We start from the raw sequence: 24,057 nt of genomic DNA on the forward strand, positions 1-24,057 counted from the left end.
TCCATGAATTCCCAACAAAAGGACAGCAGAGGAATTAAGTCAGCAAGGACATGAAAATTGAGGAGGAGAGGATGGAAGGCAGATGAAAAATGTCAAAAAAGTTTTAGAAGATAAAAATTGTTGGATAAGGAGCTGCAAATTTATGTGTTAGCCTTTGCAAGTAATTAAGTGCTTGGAGCAGGATTAATAGCTAATCTGTAGTCTTTTCTCTAGCCTTAGGAATGCCTAAGGATTTGACCCTTAGGTAAACCCTCCTGGAAAGACCAAGCAAGGAAAGTATAGGGGCATTCTGTCTCCAAGATAAAGGAAGATGTTGTTGAGTTTGCTTTGTAGCAGACTAAGATTCTGAACCTGGTCATTAAGATTATTTATTAAATACCCTATTATTGATGAGTAACCCAAAATTGATAAATAAGCTGTAATTGAGAAGTAATGTGCAACTGATGAGATGTAGTTTCACAAGGGAATGAGAGTTAGTCAAGTACCGCTGAGAGTGATACATGACTAATGAGGTATAAATACACCTCGAGTATAGCTTTCCTGAACCTCATCTCACATGACTGATTTGCATCCAACAGGGAAAGACTAGGACATTTGGAATCTGCCCCTGAGAATCTTGAGACATCTGCTAGCTCTTGCTATGCACCCTCTCTTCCCTGTACTATACTTAGTAAATACTTGATAAACTTCATTGTGTCTTCTGAATTTGATTGGTAATCCCAACGTAAAACCATTGTGATTTATCAAGCAAATTTTATGTTAAAGGCTGAAAGAAGGACGGGGAAGCAGAGAGGTTAATTTGTATCATAGACCACCAGAAAGTACAAAAAATCTGAAACACTGCCTTTAGGTGTAATAAAAAGGGAGATTTGTCTGAAAAACATTTAAGGAATCCATGTATCCCCATACGTAAAGACTCTACCACTTTATGCCTTAGAGAAGGCCTACAGGTTTACTTTCTGGAAACAATGCACTTTGTTTATATAAAAACAATATCTCTCCCCAGAAATCCAGAAAGAAAACTGAGACAGAGATGTTGAAGAGGACTTGCAGACTAGGTCACTAGGAAAATGGAGGGAAGAATGAGGTACCACAGTGAGAACAAAGAGTTTGTGCAGAAACCTACACTCAATACTGTATTCTAATTTTTCTTCTTACTTCCCCAAATATAGGTTTCAAGATTACACAAGATTAGATGAGAGATAAGCACTTACATTTAGTGATATTTGGAATTTCCCCCAACAAAACTAACACATCTCATGAGATCATCTCACTCTGCATGACCTGCCCATGCATACAGAGTTTCTAGAAACTCTCACTTTAGAACCCGTAAAATTAGTCAGATGTTAAGGAAACAGGTGTAGGAGCCAACAAAGGAGAGAGAAGAAGGAAATCTTCAGGTTGATGGAGAGGGATATTGAAAGGAGTTTTTAGGGGTTAAAAAAAAAAAAGGTTTAGGGAGTTTTAGGAATTAGGGGGAATTAGGGGATCCTTGGGAGAGAACCACAGGGTTGCAAAGCTGGGAGCTGACAAAAGGTATAAATTTACAGAATAAAGAGGAAGGCCACAGGAAATAGAAAAACAAAAGGGAGAAAAAGAGGGGACCCCACTTGGAGTTTGAGCTCTGAAGCTGCTATAGTGACCAATCAGAGGGGATATCAGGACACAAAGAACTGCAGCCTTTATAAACCTTAAGAAAGAGGGACTTGGTGGGTCTCTCTTCCCCTCCCACATGGGAGTCTCTGCTTGTTTCTCAATAAATTTCCACATTTTCCTGTAACACCTTTTGTCCGTGACTTCATTCTTCAAATCCACCTGGATAAGAACTCAGGAAATCACAGGTTCCAGTTTAATTTCCAAGATTCCATATGCTGAGCTGAATGCTCTGCATCTGGCCTAGGGAACAATCAGTACCCATTGGAGGAAGAGAAGAGAAGAAAGAAACTAAGGAGAAAAGATTTCAAGGAAAACAAAAAAGCCTCTCTTTCCCAACCTGGTGGAGCAGGAGGGGCCATCATGGGAGCCGAGATCTGCCACCATGATGACTGAAAGTGTCTGCCAAGGAACCCAAGAGCCAGGACATCTACCCAAGGCCCTTGGTCAAGCTGTACAGGTTTCCAGCCAGACAAACCAACTCCACCAACTGGTGCTGAGAGGCTGCTCATAAGTGGCACCAACCAGTCACCTCTGTCCTTTTCCTGGATGATCTGGAAGATGAAGCTTTCTGGCAGGGAGGGCAAAACTGCTGTGGTTGTGGGGTGCATGTCCAGGAGGTGCCCAACCTGAAGGTACAGTATGTGCACTTTGTGTGAGCAGCTGCACCCAGAGCCTCATCCTCAAGACCAGGGGCAAGATCCTCACCTCTAACCAGCAGCTGTGGCACCCACTATCCTGCTTTCTGGTCCTCGCAAGGGCCGAGAAGTGTAAAGGCATTTCAGCAAGGCCCCGGGATGCCCTCACAGCCACACCAATCCCTGCCTACCTTCCAAGGCCTGGAAGTTCAAGTGCAAAATAGGCAAACTGGCCAGCTGTGGCTACAAACTAACCCCAGCTCCTATCTTCTCATTTAAAAGACTAGAGCCCTAGTGCATGAATCTGTGCATGGGTAGGGTCCATCGGCCTGGTCAGCGATCAGGGCCAATCTGTGGGGTGACCAGCTGGGTGATTGGGGCCCCTGCTTTCACCAGCCTTGGCCTGGCACTGCCAGCTCGCCGGACCCGCCCCCCACCGCTACTGCAGGTCAGGGCCTGTGGGCTGGGGGCAGCTCCTCTGTTGAGCATCTGCCCCCTGGTGGTCAATGCACATCATAGCGACCAGTCGTTCTGCACATGGTTCCCCCATTTGGTCGATTTGCATATTAGGGTTTTATATAAATAAATTTTGGATTTTTTTGGGGGGAAAGGTGCAGATAATTTACCTGATAACTTAGTGATATTAGAATAAACGTTTTAGTTGAGAGACTGGAGATAAATTAGTGATAATAAAAAAGAAAAGCCAACAATGTAATTAATTAATTATTAACTTGAGACAAAACACAAAGTTAATAAAAAGTAAATTTCATCTGCAATATTAATTTAGTTGTATGAGAAGACAATAATATTGACTTAATTAAAACTGTAATATAACTATAGTGGAAGGCCAAGAGATGGGTTTTTACTATTTGTGGAGAGGGAAATGGAATTTAATCCTCATATTCTATAGCAGAAAGACCATAAATAAAGCTATGACATCATTTAGGAATATAGAAGTAAATACAACAAAAATAGCTAAACAAGTTAAAGAAAGTTGTTTCTAAGGGGGGCATGGAGATGGGAGGAGTGCAGAGTGAGAAAAGGATTACCTTTTTTAGGTTAGATACCACATAGTGTTAAAAATATATTCACTTGATAAACTAATAAAAATTAATAAACTTAAAAAATGAATATTTCCTCCAATTCTTCCTTCAGAGATCACACTTTTTTACATTTGTATAAATTCTGTACCCTGCCTACATCTAAGTGCAGTTTGTCAGTTGGTATTCCTATGCCAGTTTTGAAACGGTTTCCTTCTGTGAAGTTAATTAGTAAACACACTGTTGGAGAAGGTAATTGGGAAGGTGTGACCTCTGGTGGACCCACCAGCTGGACTCAGGCAACCGGAATCTGAAGTTCCTCACCCCTCCTGGGTCCTTGGAGTGCACCTGCTGCCTGCTATTCCCACACCAGGAGCCATTTCAAGGACACAGCTCTGAGAGAGCAATGTGCTAATGAAACCATCTGGGTGGTGTAAGGGACCGAGCCCCGTTAAGGCCTCTATATAAACTCTTAAGACTCTGGAAAGTGGGTGCAGAGATCTCATTTTAAGGTCCACCGAGACAAGCCTTATATGTAAGTTCCCTTGCTTATGAAACCTGCCACCTAGCACTCTGTGTGCTCTGCTTCCTTCATCCATTTCTCCTTGCCCTTGGTGCACAGGGTCCAGTATTTGAAGCATCACAAACCTCACAACTTTGTTATGAGGGTCTAATAAAATAATACATATAAGACACAGGGTGGAGTGCCTAGAATGTCTCCATTCTGTCTTCACAAAGATGTTAGGTTTGTTGTGATCATAGAACTTCTAATTTGAGAACTTATACAATACTAGAGGCCTGGTGCATAAAAATTTGTGCACTTGGGGGGGAGGCCCTCAGCCCAGCCTGCACCCTCTTGTAGACCAGGAGCTCTCAGGGGATGTCTGACTGACAGCTTAGGCCCACTCCCCACAGTGGGCCTAAGCCACAGTCTTGCCTTCCTCTGTGGGAGGCGACCCACGGCCGACTGGGGGACAGCACTGGCCAGTGAGTGGTCAGCCCTGCCCCCCCATTACCCCTCCACCACCACTAGTCACCGCTGCCCTCCAATCACCATCCCCTCCCTCTGCCTGCTGGCACCCACCTTGGCTGGCTTGGTGCCTCCTGCTCGCCGGCCCCGTCCCCCACTAACCAGTCATTCCGCCGTTTGGTCGATTTGCACATTAGGCTTTTATTATATAGGATATTGACTTACTCTTTGCTTTTATTTAAATATATAGGTGCACATTTTCTCTGTCAGTATAGCTATTTATCAGGTTTTTCCAATCTTCACTATTGGTATTTTGGGTATGATAATTCTTTGTTGTTAGGGACTGTCCAGGGCATTGCCAGATATCTCCCAGCATCTTGGGCTTCACCCACTGGATGCCAGCAGCAGGGCATTCATTCCCCAACTTCAACAACCAATAATGTCTCCAAGACATTACCAAGGTCCTCTGGAATGGGAAGGAGGAGGCAAAAATTGCTGCTTGTTGAGATACACTGATAAATATCTACTAATTTTTCCCAATGGCTGTACTGTCTTTCCACAGAGGTACCAAGATGTATTTAACTATTCCTTGATCATTGAATATTTGATTTCTTTCTTATTTTTAATATTTTAAAATGCTAAACAAATATTTTGGTTTAAAATCAGAATGTTGTGATAAATATTATTGTACACAAATATTTGTCTGTGTCTCATATAATATCCTGTAATAAGGCAATGAGGCATACATAAATAGGGCATTTAAATTATAAAGTTATAGCTATTCTTAAATGTGTATATATATATATGTATATGTATAATGTATATACATATATATGTGTATATATATGTATATACATATATATATATATATATATATATATATATATATATATATATATCATGTATATATTCGAGGATATGAAAAAGGACCAACTAGAAATTTCCTCTTCCTGTTGACTTTATTTGCCTGCTGGGATTTGTTCTTTGATATTTTATCCCCTTGCTGCTTATTCTTGAACTGCGTCACATCTGTTTTGCCTGGTTGTATGGCACTTTTCTCCAAGTTTTTAGATGTGATTTTTAGGTCTACCTCCCTTTAACAACATTTCTTGGGAACATCTTTGAATCATTGTTTGTGAAATCTGGTCTTTTCTTGTGATGTCTTTATACCTTTTCCTGTGATTTTTTTCTTCTTCCCTGAGTTCCATCAGAGCAACTCAGCACACTTGTGGCCCAGATAGATGCAGCTCCTGCTGCCACTTCCTATTTAAGTTAAATTTTTGAGGTGTTTTATTTATAGGAGCAGATGAACTATGTGTTACTATCAGCTTGCTTATTACAGATGCACAGTTAATAAACTTTTAAACTAAAACCTATCCTCCTCAGACTATTCCAAAAGATTCAAGAGGAAGGCATACTTCCAAGCTCTTTCTATGAAGCCAGCATTACCCTAATCCCAAAACCAGATAAAGACACCACAAAAAAAAGAGAATGTCAGGCCAATATCCTTGATAAGCATAGATGCCAAACCCTCAACAAAATTCTAGCAAATGGGATTCAGCATTACATTAGAAAGACCATACACCATGACTAAGTGGGATTGATTCTGGGGATGCAAGGATGGTACAATATACACAAATCAATAAATGTGATACATCACATAAACAAATTGAGAGACAAAAATCACATAATCATATCAATTGATGCAGAAAAAGCATTCGACAAAACCCAACACCCTTTCTCAATAAAAACTGTCAGCAAAGTGAGAATAGGGGGATCATACTTCAATATAATAAAAGCCTTATATAACAAACCTACAGCAAACATCATACTCAATGGGCAAAAACTAAACTCATTTCCCCTAAGAATAGGAACAAGACAGGGATGCCCACTTTCACCACTCCTGTTATATAGTACTGGAAGTGCTAGCCATAGCACTTATCAGCTTGCTTATTCCAGATGCACAGAAGAAGAAATACAAGGCATCCAAATTGGAAAAGAAGAAGTAAAACTGTCATTATTCACAGACGACATAATATTGTACATAGAAAACCCCAAAGACTACATCAAAAAACTATTAGACCTAATGAATGAATTCGGCAATGTAGCAGAATACAAAATTAACACCCAGAAATCTATAGCCATTTTATACACCAATAATGAACTCACAGAAAAAGAAATGAAATAAACAATCTTATTTACCATTGCACCAAAAAAATTAAGATACCTAAGAATAAACTTAACTAAAGAGGTAAAAGACTTGTACTCGGAAAACTACAGGGCATTGAAAAAAGAGATAGAGGAAGGCATAAACAAATGGAAGAACATACCATGTCCATGGATTGGTAGAATCAATATCATTAAAATGTCCATACTACCTAAAGCAATCTACAGATTCAATGCAATCCCCATTAAAATACCAACAGCATATTTGAAAGATCTAGAACAAACTCTCCAAAAATTCATCTGTCAGAAAAAAAGACCCTGAATAGCCACAGCAATCCTGAGAAAGAAGAACAAAGTTGGAGGGATCACAATACCAGATATCAAGCTATATTACCAAGCCACTGTTCTCAAAACTGCCTGGTACTGACATAAGAACAGACATATAGACCAATGGAACAGAACAGAGAACCCAGAAATCGACACAAGCCATTATGCTCAATTAATATTTGACAAAGGAGACAAGAACATACAATGGAGTCAAGACAGTCTCTCTTCAATAAATGGTGCTGGGAAAATTGTTCATATACATATAAAAAAATGAAACTAGATCACCAACTTACACCATACACAAAAAAAAACTCAAAATGGCTCAAGGACTTAAATGTAAGATGGGAAACAATAAAAATCCTACAAGACTCCATAGGCAGCAAAATAGCAGACACATGTTGTAGCAATATCTTTACAAAGATAGCTCTTAGGGCAATAGAGACTAAGGAGAAAATAAAGAAATGAGACTACATAAAAATAAAAAGCTTCTGCACAGCAAAAGAAACCATCAACAAAACAACAAGAAAACCCACTGCATGGGAGAACATAATTGCCAATGATATTTCAGATAAGGATTTAATCTCCAAAATTTACAGAGAACTCATACAACTTAACAAAATGAAGATAAACAATCCAATCAAAAAATGGGCCAATGATCTAAATAGACACTTATTGAAAGAGGACATACAGAAGGCCCAGAGACATAAGAAAACATGCTCAAAGTCACTAATCACCTGAGAGATGAAAATCAAAACAACAATGAGATAACATCTCACACCTGTCAGAATTGCTATCATCAACAATCAACAAATGACAAGCTGTCTAGGATGTGGTGAAAAAGGAACCCTCATGCACTGCTGGTGGGAATTAAGACTGGTGCAGCCACTGTGGAAGACAGTATGGAGTTTCCTTAAAAAGTTAAAAATGGAACTCCTATTTGACCCAGTAATCCCACTTCTAGAAATATATCCTAAGAAACTGGAAACACCAATCAGAAAGGATATATGCACCCCTATGTTCATAGCAGCACAATTTACAATAGCTAAGATTTGGAAACAGCCTAAGTGCCCATCAGCAGATGAGTGGATTAAAAAATTGTGGTACATCTACACAATGGGATACTATGCTGCTATAAAAAATAAGGGATTTTTACCATTTGCAACAGCATGGATGGGACTGGAGAGCATTAATTATGCTAAGTGAAATAAGCCAGTCGGGAGAGAAACCAAGATGGCGGCATAGGTGAACACCTAAACTGCTGCCTCGCACAACAATTTCAAAACTACAGCTAAAAGAATGGACTTCATCCAGAACCACAGGAAAGCCGGCTGAGTGGAAATTCTACAACTAGAAGGAAAGAGAGGGCCACACGGAGACTCAGAGGAGCTGCAAAAGGCTGAGGTATGGAAACACGCTTGCAGAGAGAATGGGTGACTGAGTCCCTGGCTAGCTTTCTCCAGCGGGAGAGAGACGGAAGCTCCCAACTGCACGGAACCTCAGTTCCGACTGCACTGAACCCCAGTTCCAGGCAAGACCCTGGGGTCCCAGACTCATACGGGGGGGAGTCTGGATGGTCAGGAAAAGAGAGGAGTGCATGGAAACTCAGGGGAAACACGAAAGGCAGAGGTCTGGAGGTGCCCGAGCGAGTGCGCGCAGAGAGAACTGACTGCTGAGTGTGCCGCTGGCTTTCTCTAGTGGGAGGAAGTCGGAAGCTCACGATTGCACTGAACTCCAGTTCTGGGAGAGAATCTGGAATCCAGATTCATTGGGGGAGAAACTGGACTGCCTGGCAGTGGGCGAAACTCGAGGGCGGCTTTCTCTCAGAGGTGCTTGCAGAGATTACCGAGGGACACTGAGACCCAGGGGCCTCATGGGGCATGGCTGATGGGAAGCCAAGGCTGTCTGCTCAGCCCTGAGACTTTGCCTCATCCAAGCTGAGCACAGAGGCTTTTGCAATTTTGCAAGTCTTGTCTCATAAGGCTGTCTCCAGCACAGAAGTTCTCCCGACGTAGACACAGCTGATCCTCAAAGCCAATTGGTCTGGAAGTCAATTTCTCCCAGTGATACCAACAACAATCAAGACTTAACTACAACAAGGCTGTACACACAGTCCACAAAGGGGTGCACCAAGAGTGTCCACCTCAGGTAACTGGGGAGGCTGAGCCACTGGGCCATATAGGACACCTAGCACACAAAGCTACTCTACCAACTCAGGGAAGCAACAAAAATGCAGAGACAAAGAAACAGATCACAAACAAAAGAAATGGAGGAAAGCAAACGACTGGATATAGAGTTCATAACCACGGTTATAAGGTTTTTCAAGAATCTCCTAGAAAAGGCCAATAAATTTAGTGAGACCTTCGAGGATATGAAAAAGGACCAACTAGAAATTAAACATACACTGACTGAAACAAAAAATATACAGAGACCTATCAGCAGACTAGAGGAATGCAAGAATCAAGTCAAAGATTTGAAATACAAAGAAGCAAAAAACACTCAGCAGGAAAAGCAAAAAGCAAAAAGAATCCAAAAATTTGAAGACAGTGTAAGGAGCCTCTGGGACAACTTCAAGTGTACCAACATCAGAATTATGGGGGTGCCAGAAAAAGAGAGAGAGCAAGATACTGAAAACCTATTTGAAGAAATAATGACTGAAAACTTTCCCCACCTGGTGAAAGAAATAGACTTACAAGTCCAGGAAGCGCAGAGAACCCCAAACAAAAGGAATCCAAAGAGGACCACACCAAGACACGTCATAATTAAAATGCCAAGAGCAAAAGACAAAGAGAGAATATTAAAAGCAGCAAGAGAAAAACAGTTAATTACCTACAAGGGAGCACCCATGTTATTGTCAGCGGATTTCTCAACAGAAACTATGCAGGCCAGACAAGAGAGTAGCAAGAAATATTCAAAGTGATGAATAGCAAGAACCTACAACCAAGATTACTCTACCCAGCAAAGCTATCATTCAGAATTGAAGGGCAGATAAAGAGCTTCACAGATAAGAAAAAGCTAAAGGAGTTCATCAATACCAAACCAGTATTATATAAAATGCTGAAAGGTACTCTTTAAGAAGAGGAAGAAGAAGAAAAAGGTAAAGATAAAAATTATGAACAACAAATACATATCTATCAACAAGTGAATCTAAAACTCAAGTGAATAAAAAATCTGATGAACAGAATAAACTGGTGAATATAATAGAATCAGGGGCATAGAAAAGTAGTGGACTGACAATTCTCCAGGGGAAAGGGGTGTGGGAGGTGTGGGAAGAGACTGGACAAAGGTTGTACACCTATGGATGAGGACAGTGGGAGGGAGGTAAGGGTAGAGAGTGGGGTGGGAACCGGGTGGAGGGGAGCTATGGGGGTGGGGGAAAGAAGAACAATTGTAATAATCTGAACAATAAAGATTTGTTAAATTTAAAAAAAAGAATCAATTCATTATGCATGTAGGAAAAAAAAAAAGAAATAAGCCAGTCGGAGAAAGAGAAATATCACATGATCTCACTCATATGTGGGATATAATGATCAACATAATTTGATGAATAAGAATAGATCCAGAGACAAATGGCAGCGGAGGTGGGGGATGTTAGAGAGCAACCAAAGGACTTGTATGCATGCATATTAGCATAACCAATGGACACAGACACTGGGGCGATGGGGGCTTGCTCAGAGTGGGAATGGCTGGGGGGAGGGGTTAATTGGGGAAAATGGAGACATATGTAAAACTTTAGACAATAAAAAAAAAGAAACTTAAAAAAACCTAATTAATATAAATAATATAAATAAAGGAATATAATAATTCAGAAAGGGCCCAGAGAGGAAACACCAATGGAAGCATTTCTTCTCTATTGCTTTGGCAATCAGTAGGTACAGATATTTCCTTCCTGTTAGCATAAAGCTGTCCAGATGCACAGAGCCACAAAAACCAACACAATGTGTTAATGAGATTTAGAGGTACTGGTCAGATGTCTAGATCCTGAATATTTTATGACCTGTCACTATTCAGAGGGTGTCAGGATTTACCCTCCGTATAGCTCAGTCTTCAAAGACATGATAAAAGCATACAAACAAACCTCTGGCACTTGATGGAATAATTGTCATCCACAATGTCCCAGGGACCCTTAATGTTTTAAACATCCATAAAGAAAACTGTAGTTGGAGCCAGCTGTATATGTATGTTTGTTTGTTTTTTCAATTTTTGCTGTTTGTGAACTGTGATTTCACACATGTCCAAATGCCTCCTTTCAATCTTCTCAAAATCATCTTCATACAGCTCTGCATATCATTGACTTAGCCCATAGTTAGTTACCACCTTGCGTAAGTGAAAAAGTCTCTTAATAGTCCAATGTCTCATCAGGAATAATAATATTTTTTTCTTTAATCAAATGCTTTTATTACAAAAATAAATTCTTCTTTGTATAATCTTGGAGGACACAGATCATGAAAATACAAAAACAAAACAAAACAAACCAACCAAAAAAACCCCCACAAAACAAAACAAAACATATTTTCATCCCTAAGAAACTATCATTTTTCTTCTTGGTATATCCTCCCAGAATCTTTTTATATTTATATATGACTATGTATTTTTTTTTCAAAATGAAATTATACTCTATGCGCTGATTTATAACATGCTTTCTTCAGTTAATGATCTCCATTATTCCATGGCAATATATTTTTCCTTATATTACACTCAGTTCTGCAATCAAATTTCCTCAGAAGTTCCTAAAATGTCCTTTACAGCTGGTTTCTTCTAAAGATAATCTATTTCAGAAACACATATTCCATTGGTATTTATGTTCTCTCAGCTCCTTTTTCCCTAGCAAGTCAGTTTTAATGACACTCCTTTTTTTAAATTTTTTTATTGTTTGAAGTATTACAAATAGTAGTACATATGTCTCCTCTTTTTTTTTTTTCCAATTGACCTTCCCCCAGCCTCCCCTACCCCCCGACACATGCCCACCCCTCTTCCAGTGAATGACACTCATTTTTTGATAAGACCTGGCCTGATGTCCTACAGAAGGTCAATCCTTCTGCAGTTGTGTGCTGCTTCCTCATGGTATCATGTAAGTTAAACAATTTACATGCAAGTTAAACAGCTTTAGTGGATCCTGAAATCTGCAAGTTAGATCTAAAGGCTAGAGAATTTAAGTTAAGTAAGTTTTCTAAAATACATTCTAAGTGATGTTTTTTACTTTATATCTCATCTCATCAAGAAACATATATTACCTGATTTCTGCCACCATTTATACCAATGATACTGCTTGATCAGAGTGATGACAGACTGAGCCCTCAATTGTCCCCAAACATTCCCACCCTTGCAACTAGAAGCTAAAATGTGGTATAACTTTTGTATCACCATATGAATTTCCAGTTTTATCATCTTCCATATGCCCAATGGATTTGACATTTATTCAGAGTCCTTTTTTGAGTTAATATATTCATTAAAGGGGATTGTGGGATGATAATTTTTTGTTCTTATTTATTAGCTGTCATTCTTCTGTAGAGTTTTCCCTCATCATGAGTTTATTTGGTTATAGTTCTTAATTCAAAGTTGGATACTTGCCTTATCTTCTCCTTTAGTTACTGATATTCAAAGAGCTGGACTGTTTTATTGCTATCTTAAATGGCAATTTCTGACTCCTATTATCTTTTTAACATTTTGGACTCATAAAATGTCATTGGGTTAATGTTTCAATTGGCTAATTTTTTATTATCAAAATTTTTACAATTTAAATAGTATAATTCAAAGTTGATAAGCCTTGTCATGGTAGTTGTTGTGTCCTCTTAACTCAGCTGTTATTGTCTCTTAATTTCTGTTTTAAAATATTTTAAACATATAGAAAATAGAATAGAAGAAAGAACTCCACACTGCTCTGCACCAAGCCTCCACAATTATCAAAACACATCCAAATTTGTTTCTTCTACAGTTTTAACCACTCCCCTCCTTATATTCTTTGAAAGCAAATTCCAAATATATAATTTCATTTAATTCATAAATATATTCTAAAAGACAAAGTCTATTAGGACAACTATCAAACCTCATAACATATCTAAAAATCTATGAACAATGATTTCTTAAATATTATTAAATATCTTGTCAGTGGTCAAATTCTGTCTTTTTAAAAAAATTATTGAATTTATTAGGGTGACATTGGTTAACAAAATTATATAGCTTTCAAGTCATCAGTTTTATAATATATCATCTGTACATTGCATTGAGTTTTCAACAACCAAAGTCAAGTCTCTTTCCATCACCATTTATCCCCACTTTACACATTTCTATCTTTCCCTCTGGTAATCACCATATTGTGTCTATGAGATGTTTTTTGTTTTGTTTCTTTGTTTTTGCTTAATCCCTTCAATGTTTCACCCAGTACCCCCAATCCTCCTCCTTTCTGACACCTGTCAGTCTGCTCTCTTTATCTATGAGTCTGTTTCTATTTTGTTTGTTTATTTTGTCCATTAGACTTCACACGTATAAGTGAAATCATATGGTACTTGTCTTTCTCTGACTGGCTTAATTTTACTCAGCATAATACTCTCCAGGTCCATCCATACTCTCCAAAAAGGTAAGATTTTCTTCCTTTTTTGCGGCCAAGTAGTACTCCATTGTGTAAATGTACCAAGGCTTCATTATCTACTAATCTACTGCTGGCATACTGTTTTGCAGTGGCCACACCAATCTTCATTCCCACCAACAGAACACATATGTGGGTTCCCTTTGCTCCACATCCTCACTAACACTTGTTTGTTGATTTATTGGTGATAGTCATTCTGACAAGTGTTTGGTATCTCTTGTAGTTTTACTTTGCATTTCTCTGACTATTAGTGACATTGACATCTTTTCATATGTACATCCTCTTTGGAGAAGTATCTATTGGGGTCCTTTGCTCCCTTTCAGCTAAACTGTTTTTTTGATGATGATTTGTATAAGTTATTTATAAAATCTGGATATTAACCCCTTATCAAATGTATCATTGGCAAATATGTACTCCCATTCAGTGAGTTGTCTTTTTATTTTGTTGATAATTTTTTTTGCTGTGCAAAAACTTTTTATTTTTATTTATTTTTTAATTTATTTATTGATTAAGGTGTTACATATGTGTCCTTATTTCCCCATTACCCCCCATCCCCCCAACTCATGCCCTCACCCCGCCCTGTTGTCTGTGTCCATTGGTTAGGCTTATATGCATGCATACAAGTCCTTTGGTTCATCTCTCCCCCTTACCCCCACCATCCCCTACCTTCCCTCTGAAGTTTGATGGTCTGATCAATGTTTATCTGTCTCTAGATCTGTTTTTGTTCATCAGTTTATGTTGTTCATTATATTCCATAAATGAGTTAGATCATGTGATATTTATCTGACTGGCTTATTTAACTGAGCATAATGCTTTCCAGTTCCATCCATCCTGTTGCAAATGGTAAGAACTCCTTCTTTTTTTACCGCAGCGTAGTATTCCATTGTGTGGATGTACCACAGATTTTTAATCCACTCATCTGCTGATGGGCTCTTAGGCTTTTTTAAAATCTTAGCTATGGTGAATTGTGCTGCTATGAACATAGGGGTGCATATATCCTTTCTAACTGGTGCTTCTAGTTTCTTGGGATATATTCCTAGAAGTGCAAAAACTTTTTAGTTTGATGTAGTCCCTTTCGTTTTGTTTGCCCAAGGAGATATATCAGAAAAAAATATTGCTACAAGAACTGACCAAGATTTTACTGCTTCTGTTTAGTTCTAGGATTTTTATGGTTTCAAATCTTACATTTAAGTCTTTAATCCATATTGAGTTGATTCTTTTGTACGGTGTGAGGGGGTGATCTAGTTTTGCACATATCTCTCCAGTTTTCCCAGCATCATTTATTGAATAGACTGTCTTTACACCATTGTATGTTCTTGCCTCCTTTGTCAAATATTAATTGACCATAAAGGTGTGGGTTTATTTGTGGGTTCTCTGTTCTGCTCCATTGATTTATATGTCTGTTTTTATGCCAGTACCATGATTTTTTTGGTTACTATGGCCTTGTAGTATAGTTTTATATCAGGTATTGCTAAACATCCAACTTTGTTCTTCTTTCTCAAGATTGCTGTGGCTATTCACAGTCATTGTGGTTCCATATACATTTTGAAATATTTACTGTAATATTTTGAAATACATCATTGGTAGCTTGATGAGAATACATCTGAATCTATAGATTTGTTTGGGCATTATAGACATTATAATGATGCTAATTCTTCCTATTTTAGAACATGGTATATACTGGTACTCCCTTTCACTTGTATCTTCCTCAATTTCTTTCTTCAGTATCTTATAATTTTCTGAGTACAGGTCTTTTATATACTTCTCTAAATTATTCTTAGTTATTTTATTTTTTAATGCAATTGTAAATGGGATTGTTTTCTTAGATTCTCTTTCAAATAGTTCATTATTGATTTATTAAAATGCAACTGATTTCTGGATATTTATTTTGTATCCTGCTACTTTACTGAATTGATTTATCAATCCTAGTAGTTTTTTTTTTTTCTTTCTGTAGAATCTTCAGAGTTTTCTGTATACAGTGTCTTGTTATCGATAAATGACAGTTTTACTTATTTCTTTCCAATTTGGATGCTTTTATTTTTTCTTGTCTGATTGCTATAGCTAAACTTTTAAGTACTGGCTTGAATAAGAGTGGTGAAAGCAGACATCCCTGTCTTTTTCCTGATATTAAGGGAAATGCTTTCAGTTTTTGCCCTTTCAGTGTGATGTAGACTGTTTTTCATGTATGGCCTTTACTACATTGAGGTGTTTTTCCTCCATTTTTACTTTGCCGAGAGTTTTTATTCTAAACGGTGCTGGATTTTATCAATTTCTTTTTTATGCATCTATTTAATGATCATGTGATTTTTATCCTTCATTTTGTTCATGTGGTGCATCACATTTATTGATTTGTGGATATTGTACCAACCTTGCATCCACGGAATAAAACTCACTTGAAAATGGTGTTTGATCTTTTGAATGGATCCCTGGATTCAGTTTGCTAATATTTTGTTGAGGATTTTTGTATCTATGTTCATTAGGGATGTTGGCCTATAATTTTCTTTCTTTATAGTACCTATATCTGGTTTTGGAATTAGGATAATGCTGTCCTACTAAATGAGCTTGGGAGTTTTCTCTCCTCTTGAGATTTTGGAATAGTTTGAGATGGATAGGTGTAGTTCTTCTATGAATGTTTTATAAAATTCACCTGTGAAGCCATTTGGTGTAGGGCTTTCATTTGTTGGAGGGTTTTTATTTTTTCTGTGTGTGTGTGTGTGTGTGTGTGTGTGTGTGTGTGTGTTTTGTGGGTTTTTTTAACTGCTTAAATTTCTATTGTTTTAAACTGTCTATTCATATTCTATGATTATTCCTGATTCAATTTTGGAAGATTGTATGTTTGTAAGAATGTATATATTTTGTTCACACTGTGAAACTTGTTGGCATACATTTGTTTATAATATTTTCTTATAATTCTTTGTATTTCGGTTGTGTCAGTTTTTAGTTATCTTCATTCATTACTGGTATTATTATTTTGGGTCATCTCTATTCTTTTGATGAGTCTGATTAAAGGTTTGGCAAACTTTGTTTAATTTTGAAGAACCAGCTCTTGGTTTCATTAATTTTTTAGACTCTATTTTATTTATTTCTGCTGTGATCTTTATTATCTTCTTTCTGCTACTCACATTGGGCTTTGTTTGTACTTTTTCTACTTCCTATAAGTGTAAGTTAAATTTTTTTAGAGACTTTATTAGTTTTTTGAGGTAGGCCTGAAATGCTATGAATTTCCCTCTTAGGACTACTTGTGCTGTGTCCCATAGATTTTAGAGTGTTGTATTCTCATTTTTGTTTGTTTCAAGATTTCTGTTGATTTCTTCTTTTATCTCATTCTTAACCCATTCATTGTTGAGAAATATGTTATTTAGCCTCAATGTCTTTCTGTGTTTTTCAGTTTTTTTCTTGTGATTAATTTCTAGTTTCATACCATTATGGTCAGATGATTTTAATCTTCTGAAATTTACTGAGACTTGCTTTTTGGCCTAACATGTGGCCTATCCTAGAAAAGGTTTTAAGTGCACTTGAAAAGAATGTATATTCTGCTGCTTTGTGGTGAAATGCTCTGAAAATATCAATTAACTCCATCTTCCCTATTGTGTCATTTAATGCTGCTCTTTTTTTGTTGATTTTCTGTCTGGAAGATCTATCCATTAATGTCAATGGAATGTTAAAATTCCGACTATGACTGTGTTATTGTCAGTCTCTTCCTTTATGTCCATCAAGATTTGCTTTATATATTTAGGTGCTCTTATTTTGGGTGTATAAATGTTTATAAGGGTTATATCCTCTTGTTGAATTGCTCTCTTTATCACTATGTAGTGTCTTTTGTCTCTTATTATAGCTGTTGTTTTAAAATCTATTTTGTCTATTATATCTACCTAAGCTATTCTTTCATTTCTATTTCATAAATATCTTTGTGCACCCCTTTATTTTTAGTCTGTGTGTATCTGTCATTCTGAGGTGGGTCCCTTGTAGACAGCATATTATGGGTCTTACTTTCTTATCCATTCAGCAACCCTATGTCTTTTGATTGGGAAGCATTTCAGCCATTTACATTTAAAGAAATTATTGATATGTATGTATTTATTGCTATTTTATTAATTATAAGTATGTTTGTTTGTTTATTTTTCTTCTTTTTTTTTTTTAAAGAAGACCCTTTAACATTTATTGTAATACTTGTTTGGTGGAAATGGTCTCCCTCAGCTTTCTCTTATCTGGAAAGCTCTTTATTTCTCCTTTAATTTTAAATGCTAGCCCATAGTAGTTTTAATTATAGGTGTTTGCTTTCCATAATTTTGAATATTCATTGCCAATCCCTTATTGCCTGAAATGTTCCTGTTGAGAAATTAGCTGACTGTCTGATGGGAGCTACCTTGTAGGTAACTGTCTTCCTCCCACTGCTTACAGAATTCTTTTTTGTCTTTCACCTTTGTCATTTTAATTATGATGTGCCTTTGTATGGGCCTCTTTGGGTTTATTTGTTTGAGATTCTCTTTGCTTTCTGGATTTGTGTGTATTTTCCTTTCACCAGGCTAAGGAATTTTTCAGTCACTTTTTCTTCAAATAAGTTTTTGATCCCTTGCTCTCTTCTTTTTCTGGTACCCCTATGTACATAATTTGTTGAGCTTCATAGTGTCCCAAATATCCTTAAACTTTCTCATTTTTTAATACTTCTTTTTTTTTCTGCTCTGATTCGGTGGTTTCTGCTACCTTGTCTTCCTAATTGCTGATTTCATCCTCTGCTTCATCTAATCTACTGTTTCTTCCTTGCTGTGTATCTTTCAATTCAGCTATTGCAGTCTTCATGTTTGACTGGTTCTTTTTTATGGTTTCTATATCCTTTATCATGCTGTTGAATTTCTCACCAAGTTCCCTGAGCATACTTATAACCACTTTTTTGAACTCCATATTGGGAAAATTTCTCACCTCCATTTCATTTAGCTCATTTTCTGGAGATTTCTTATGTTCTTCTATTGGTGGCTTTTTTTTTCCTTCCTGTCTTGGCTGCATCCTGGTGTTTGTTTCTAAGTATTAGCTAGAACTGTTGTGTCTCCCTGTCTTGGTAGGGTGGCCTTAAGTAGTAGGTGTTTTATGGGACCTAATGGTGCAATCTCCTTGATCACCTGAGCTGGGGGCTGCAAGAATATCTCTTTGTCGGTTATGCAAGCCTTCCAGTTATAATTGAGTCTTGATCCCTAGACCCCAACCATAGTGTACAAGCTGCTGTTCAGGTTCTGTCCAGAGGAAGCAAAATTTGCCTCAGCAGGATCTGTTGCCTGCTGTGATCTCCTTTTACATATATGCTACTTGGGAAGATTAACTGGATCCTGCTCTGATGTTGTCTAAATCTGGAAACTGGGTATATTGGTTCTGGACACTCTTGGGAGGGACTCTGATGTAGGTAAATGACAGACAGTGCCTGAGACTTGGTCTGGGCAACCTATTTAGAGTTACAAAGCAATCCACAGTTTGCAGCTGGGCCTGGGTGTGCACAGAAAGGACCAAGATGCACACCAACCCCAGCTTCTACTAGCACTGAGCCAAGAGGCAGGTCAGCAAAAGATGGAAGAAACCCTGAGATTAGCTTCTGCCTGCCTTTGCCTGTCACCTGCCTGTTAGGCTCAGTCACTGGAAGAGCCTTTGCTGGTACTCGAGTTGCATAAAGTAGGTTATCAGTGAGTCACCAGATAGGAACAAGTAGTGTTCACCACATTTAAACAGATTTAAACTCAATGCCAGTGTTGGGTCTGTGGCCACTTAACAAAAGTCCCAGGATATGCTAAGTTTATCTGCCTTCTGCCAAGTGTTTGCAAACCTTTGTAACTATGCAGTCTCAGCAGAGTTTATCAGGTTCAAACAGACCAAGATTTGGCCATGTAAAGGGAGGGCTCTGCACCAGTCAGGCACGTGAGAGAAATGGCCCCAGTCTTAGAGTCACACAATCTTGTCACTTTCTGATTGTGCTTGGACCTCCTATAGAGCCCAAATTCAGCAGGGAGGGGCCACCATGAGTTAGGAGGGAGGAGCAATAGATTTCCCATGGCAGGGAGGTGCTTGTCAGGCTCTCAGGAAGGCGGCAGCATTGGTCCCTAACCCTAACCCTAACCCTATATTGGAAAATCTTAAGTTTTAATGTCATTCAAAATAATTACTTCTTTGGCATATCAGACAATATAAAGAAAATGGTTTAAAAATAACATATCTATTTATTAGAAGTAAAACTTGGGAGGAAATCTTGAAATAGCATATTTCCTTTTATACTTATACCATTTTCCAGTAAGCCGGTAGAATCAAACTTTCATGTTATAAAGTCATTGAGAACAATACTTCTATTGCATAATTATGTTTGAAAATAGCTCTTAGAAGAAGGCCATGGAGAGAGAGGACAGCTAGAGGACAGCTTAGGATAGCTTCCTGGCTTCTCTCTTAAAGGGCTGCCTCTGCTATTTCTACAGTGGAATGGACAGTTCTTTGAGCTATGACAACTATTAATATTGTTTTTCTTAAATGTTTATCCTCTTTCCTCTCCATCACTTCCAGCACCCATGCACTATCTAGCCTTTTTCTACTTAGAAATGCCCACAGTATTGCCCACCCAGGACAGGGAAGCTTCTTCTGGCAAAGGTGTGTGTTTGCTTTGTGTTCTAAGTCCATTCTCCAGGTTCCCTTAGCACTTCTGGATTGTCCCCAATGTGCAGTATTTACCACTCCACCACTAGCCCACTGTATTGTAGTTTCCTGCTCCTATTTTATTGGTTGTGGGAACATTTCCCACAATTCATACAATTTTTGGTTTCTGTGACTTTTGCAATTTACAGTAGGTCCTCGGGTTACATTGGAGATCCATTCCTAGGGTGCTACATAACGTGATTTTTGCCATAAGTCAGAACCCACCTACATAAGCACCTACGTCACTCACATGGAGCACATACACAGCAGTAATGAAGTGAAACAGTAAAAAATTTTTTAAAGAAAGATAACAATTCCTGACCTTTACTTGTGGTAAATAAATAATAAAAAACATAAAGCACAGCCAAAACCGGTTTGGCTCAGTGGATAGAGCGTCGGCCTGCGGACTCAAGGGTCCCAGGTTCAATTCCGGTCAAGGGCATGTACCTTGGTTGCGGGCACATCACCAGTAGGGGGCGTGCAGGAGGCAGCTGATCGATGTTTCTCTCTCATCGATGTTTCTAACTCTCTATCCCTCTCCCTTCCTCTCTGTAAAAAATCAATAAAAAATATATTTAAAAAAAAACATAAAGCACATATGTACATATGTCGAAATGATGGAACTTTTTTTTTTTTAATAAATAAATGGGAGATGGTGATGTAACCACGAAACGATGTACGTCAAGTCTGATGCAATGCGAGGACTGTCTGTATATCCACTCAGTATCTGTGAATGTGTAAATTGTGGGGGCCTCATTTATTCCTCTGGTTATTTCAAGGATTTAGGAAGAGAAATAAAAAGATCTGTGCTTGGACTTATGCCAAATTACTACTATAACTCACAACCTTTAATTGTCTTTGTTATTAACAACTAAACCCAAATTCATTTGTAGGGTTACAATTTTTTTGGATTATAAAGGGCTCTGAAGTTATTAATTACACCTGTGGTCAATAATCTATAGTAATAAAAGCCTAAGTGGTCCTCACGCCCTCACGTGATACCCTCACATCATCACAAGATGGCCACCACAAAATGAACAGCAAGGGAGGGCAGTTGGGGGTGAACAGGCCAGCAGGGGAAGGCAGTTGTGGGTGATCAGGCCAGCAGGGAGGGCAGTTGTGGGGGACCAGGCCTGCAGGGGAGGGCAGTTGGGGGTGATCGGCCTGGCAAGGGAGGGCAGTTGGGGGCCATCAGGCTGGCAGGGGAGGACAGTTGGGGGACATTGAGCCAGCAGGGGAGCAGTTAAGTAGTCATTACTACTGTTTCACTTCATTACAGCCTGTGGGAGATCAGGCCGACAGGGAAGGGCAGTTGTGGGGGACCAGGCCTGCAGGGGAGGGCAGTTGGGGGCGATCGGGCTGTCAGGGGAGCAGTTAGGCATCAATCAGGCTGGCAGGGGAGCAGTTAAGTGGCGATCAGGCTGGCAAACAGAAGTGGTTAGGGGCAATCAGGCAGGCAGGCAGGCGAGTGGTTAGGAGCCAGCAGTCCCAGATTGTGAGAGGGATGTCCAACTGCCCTGTGGGATCAGGCCTAAACCGGCAGTCGGACATCCCCTGAAGGGTCCCAGATTGGAAAGGGTGCAGGCCAAGCTGAGGGACGCCCCCTCCCATGCACAAATTTTGTGCACCAGGCCTCTAGTTGAGTATATAAAGGAAGGAGAAACTAGCTTAGGTATGGTTTGTAAATGTGTGTTATACTGTTCCCTGGGAGTTAATAAGAGCAGTCTAAGTTTCCAAAAGTCTATGATACATCATCTCTTTGCTGAATAATTAATACATCTCAGTACATTTATGAGGTATTAACTCTTATACCCTATTTTTTAAAAATTAAAATGGTAAGAGGCAAGACATAGGAGGCAATTTGTATTAAACATTTGATTCAAGTACTCTGGTTAAGTCTTCCAGTGAGAGCAAAGATAGGCAGGCATTATACCCATGACTCTTAAGCAAATAGACTTTAACCATTGTATTTTATCCTCATTGCATTTTTTTTTTTGGGTATAAAATCTCAATAACTGTCCTTTGAACATTTTCTTTTCAAAAGCATCCCAGGAATGTTAAAACATGTGCCATCTCTGTTAGTATCTTTACTGAATCTCATATTATCCTGTAATGATATATTTTTCTTGGTGAATAAGACATTCTTTTTCAATTATAATGTTTTTATATTTATGCTTTTTAAAAAATATATAAAATATTTCTAAATGTAATTTGAAAAGCTCTCATAAGCTATACAAACTAGAGGCCCAGTACATGACATTTATGCACTGGGAGGGGCTGTCCCTCAGCCTGGCCTGTGCCCTCTTACAGTCCGGGACCCCTTGGGGGATGTCTGCCTGCTGGCTTAGGCCCGATAATCCCAGGGATTGGGCCTAAGCCACCAGTCAGACATCCCTCTTACAGTCTGGGGTTCTCACACTCTGGGACCCCTCACTCCTTACTCCCCACCTGCAGCGGAGGTGGGAGAGGCTGCTGCACTCGCCAGCTGTGAGCCTGGCTTCTGACTGACTACCAGGAGACAGCTCCTGCGTTAAGCATCTGCCCCCTGGTGGTCAGTGCATGTCATAGCAAATGGTCGTTCCGCCATTTGGTCAATTTGCATATTAGGGTTTTATTATATAGGATGTTTTAATTTGATTATTTTTTCATTATTTAAATAAAATTTAAAATTCACCTGTTTTTTAAATTATCACTTCCTTATCATAATTAACCAATGTATTTGGGTACATCTTCCCATCTAATGAGTTTCCAATATATTTTTTACCATTTTCAAACATATTTAAATTTTGTAATTCATAAAGTGAAATTTTACTTTAAAGTATGTATTTTTTATTCATTGATTTTTCAACAAATTGTATTTTTTCTATTACAAATAATTAAAATACAGGCATTACATGCTATACTAAGTAAAATTATTTTACAGTTGAAAAGCAAATCACATCTAAGATATTTAAGATATGGAAATCACAAAGCTAAACCCAGAGCTGTTTGTGAGAGGGCAGAACTGGTCCTGTCACTAGAGGGCACTGTGTAACTAGGAAACAAGGAACAGTTTGTCCAAGAAGGTGAGAGGCATGACATTTAAAAGATAAAGATAAATCTTCTCAAATATGCCTCCACAAAAAATGGCCAATATGCATTCTCACACGTCTGAGAATTTCACTGAAATGAACCTATTATAAATGTTGACTATTTTTCATTAGAAATATATTTATCATGTTTAACACCAAAATACAGGGTAGAGCAAAAGTAGGTACACAGTTGTGAGTATGAAACAAAGTTGATACTTGTATTATTTTTATCAACTATTATATTATTTTACATACAAAAATGATAACTCTACTTTTGTCTCACCCTGTAATACAATCCTCCTATCTAATAAAGAGGAAATATGCTAATTGACTGTCCCACCCTCAAAGATGGTGGCATTCATAGCCAATAAGAAGGGAATATGCTAATTGACTGCCCCGCCCTCAAAGATGGCGGTGCCCATAGCCAATAAGGAGGGAATATGCTAATTGACTGCCATGCCCTCAAAGATGGCAGCGCCCACAGCCACAAGATGGCAGCACCCAGTCCCCTCAGCCCTGCCAGGTGACCAGGGCTGGCCTGAGGTGCAGGCAAACCTGGGATGTTGGCTGCCCAGCCGCCTAGGGTTGCCCAAGGCTCAGGTAACTAGGGCCGGCTGAGGCTTGTGCTGTTGGCAGTGGCAGCAGCAGAGGTGTGATGGGGCATTGTCGTCCCTGATTGCCGGGTCCCCTCCCACCCCTGAGGGCTCCTGGACTGTGAGAGGGGGCTGGCTGAGCTGAGGGACCCTTGCTCCAGTGCATGAATTTTCATGCACTGGGCCTCTAGTTGTATAATATTTGGAAAAACATAAATAAGTGAAGATAAGTAAATAAACATTGATACAACCTTGCAAATCAATCAAAAACACTGTTTACATTTTATGAGTCATTTTGTGTATGTGTGTAAATATATATAGGTAGAGATTTAAGGTTTTTCCCCCCATACTAT

Source organism: Plecotus auritus (assembly GCF_963455305.1).
Source record: "Plecotus auritus genome assembly, chromosome: 5".
Lineage (NCBI taxonomy): Eukaryota > Metazoa > Chordata > Mammalia > Chiroptera > Vespertilionidae > Plecotus > Plecotus auritus.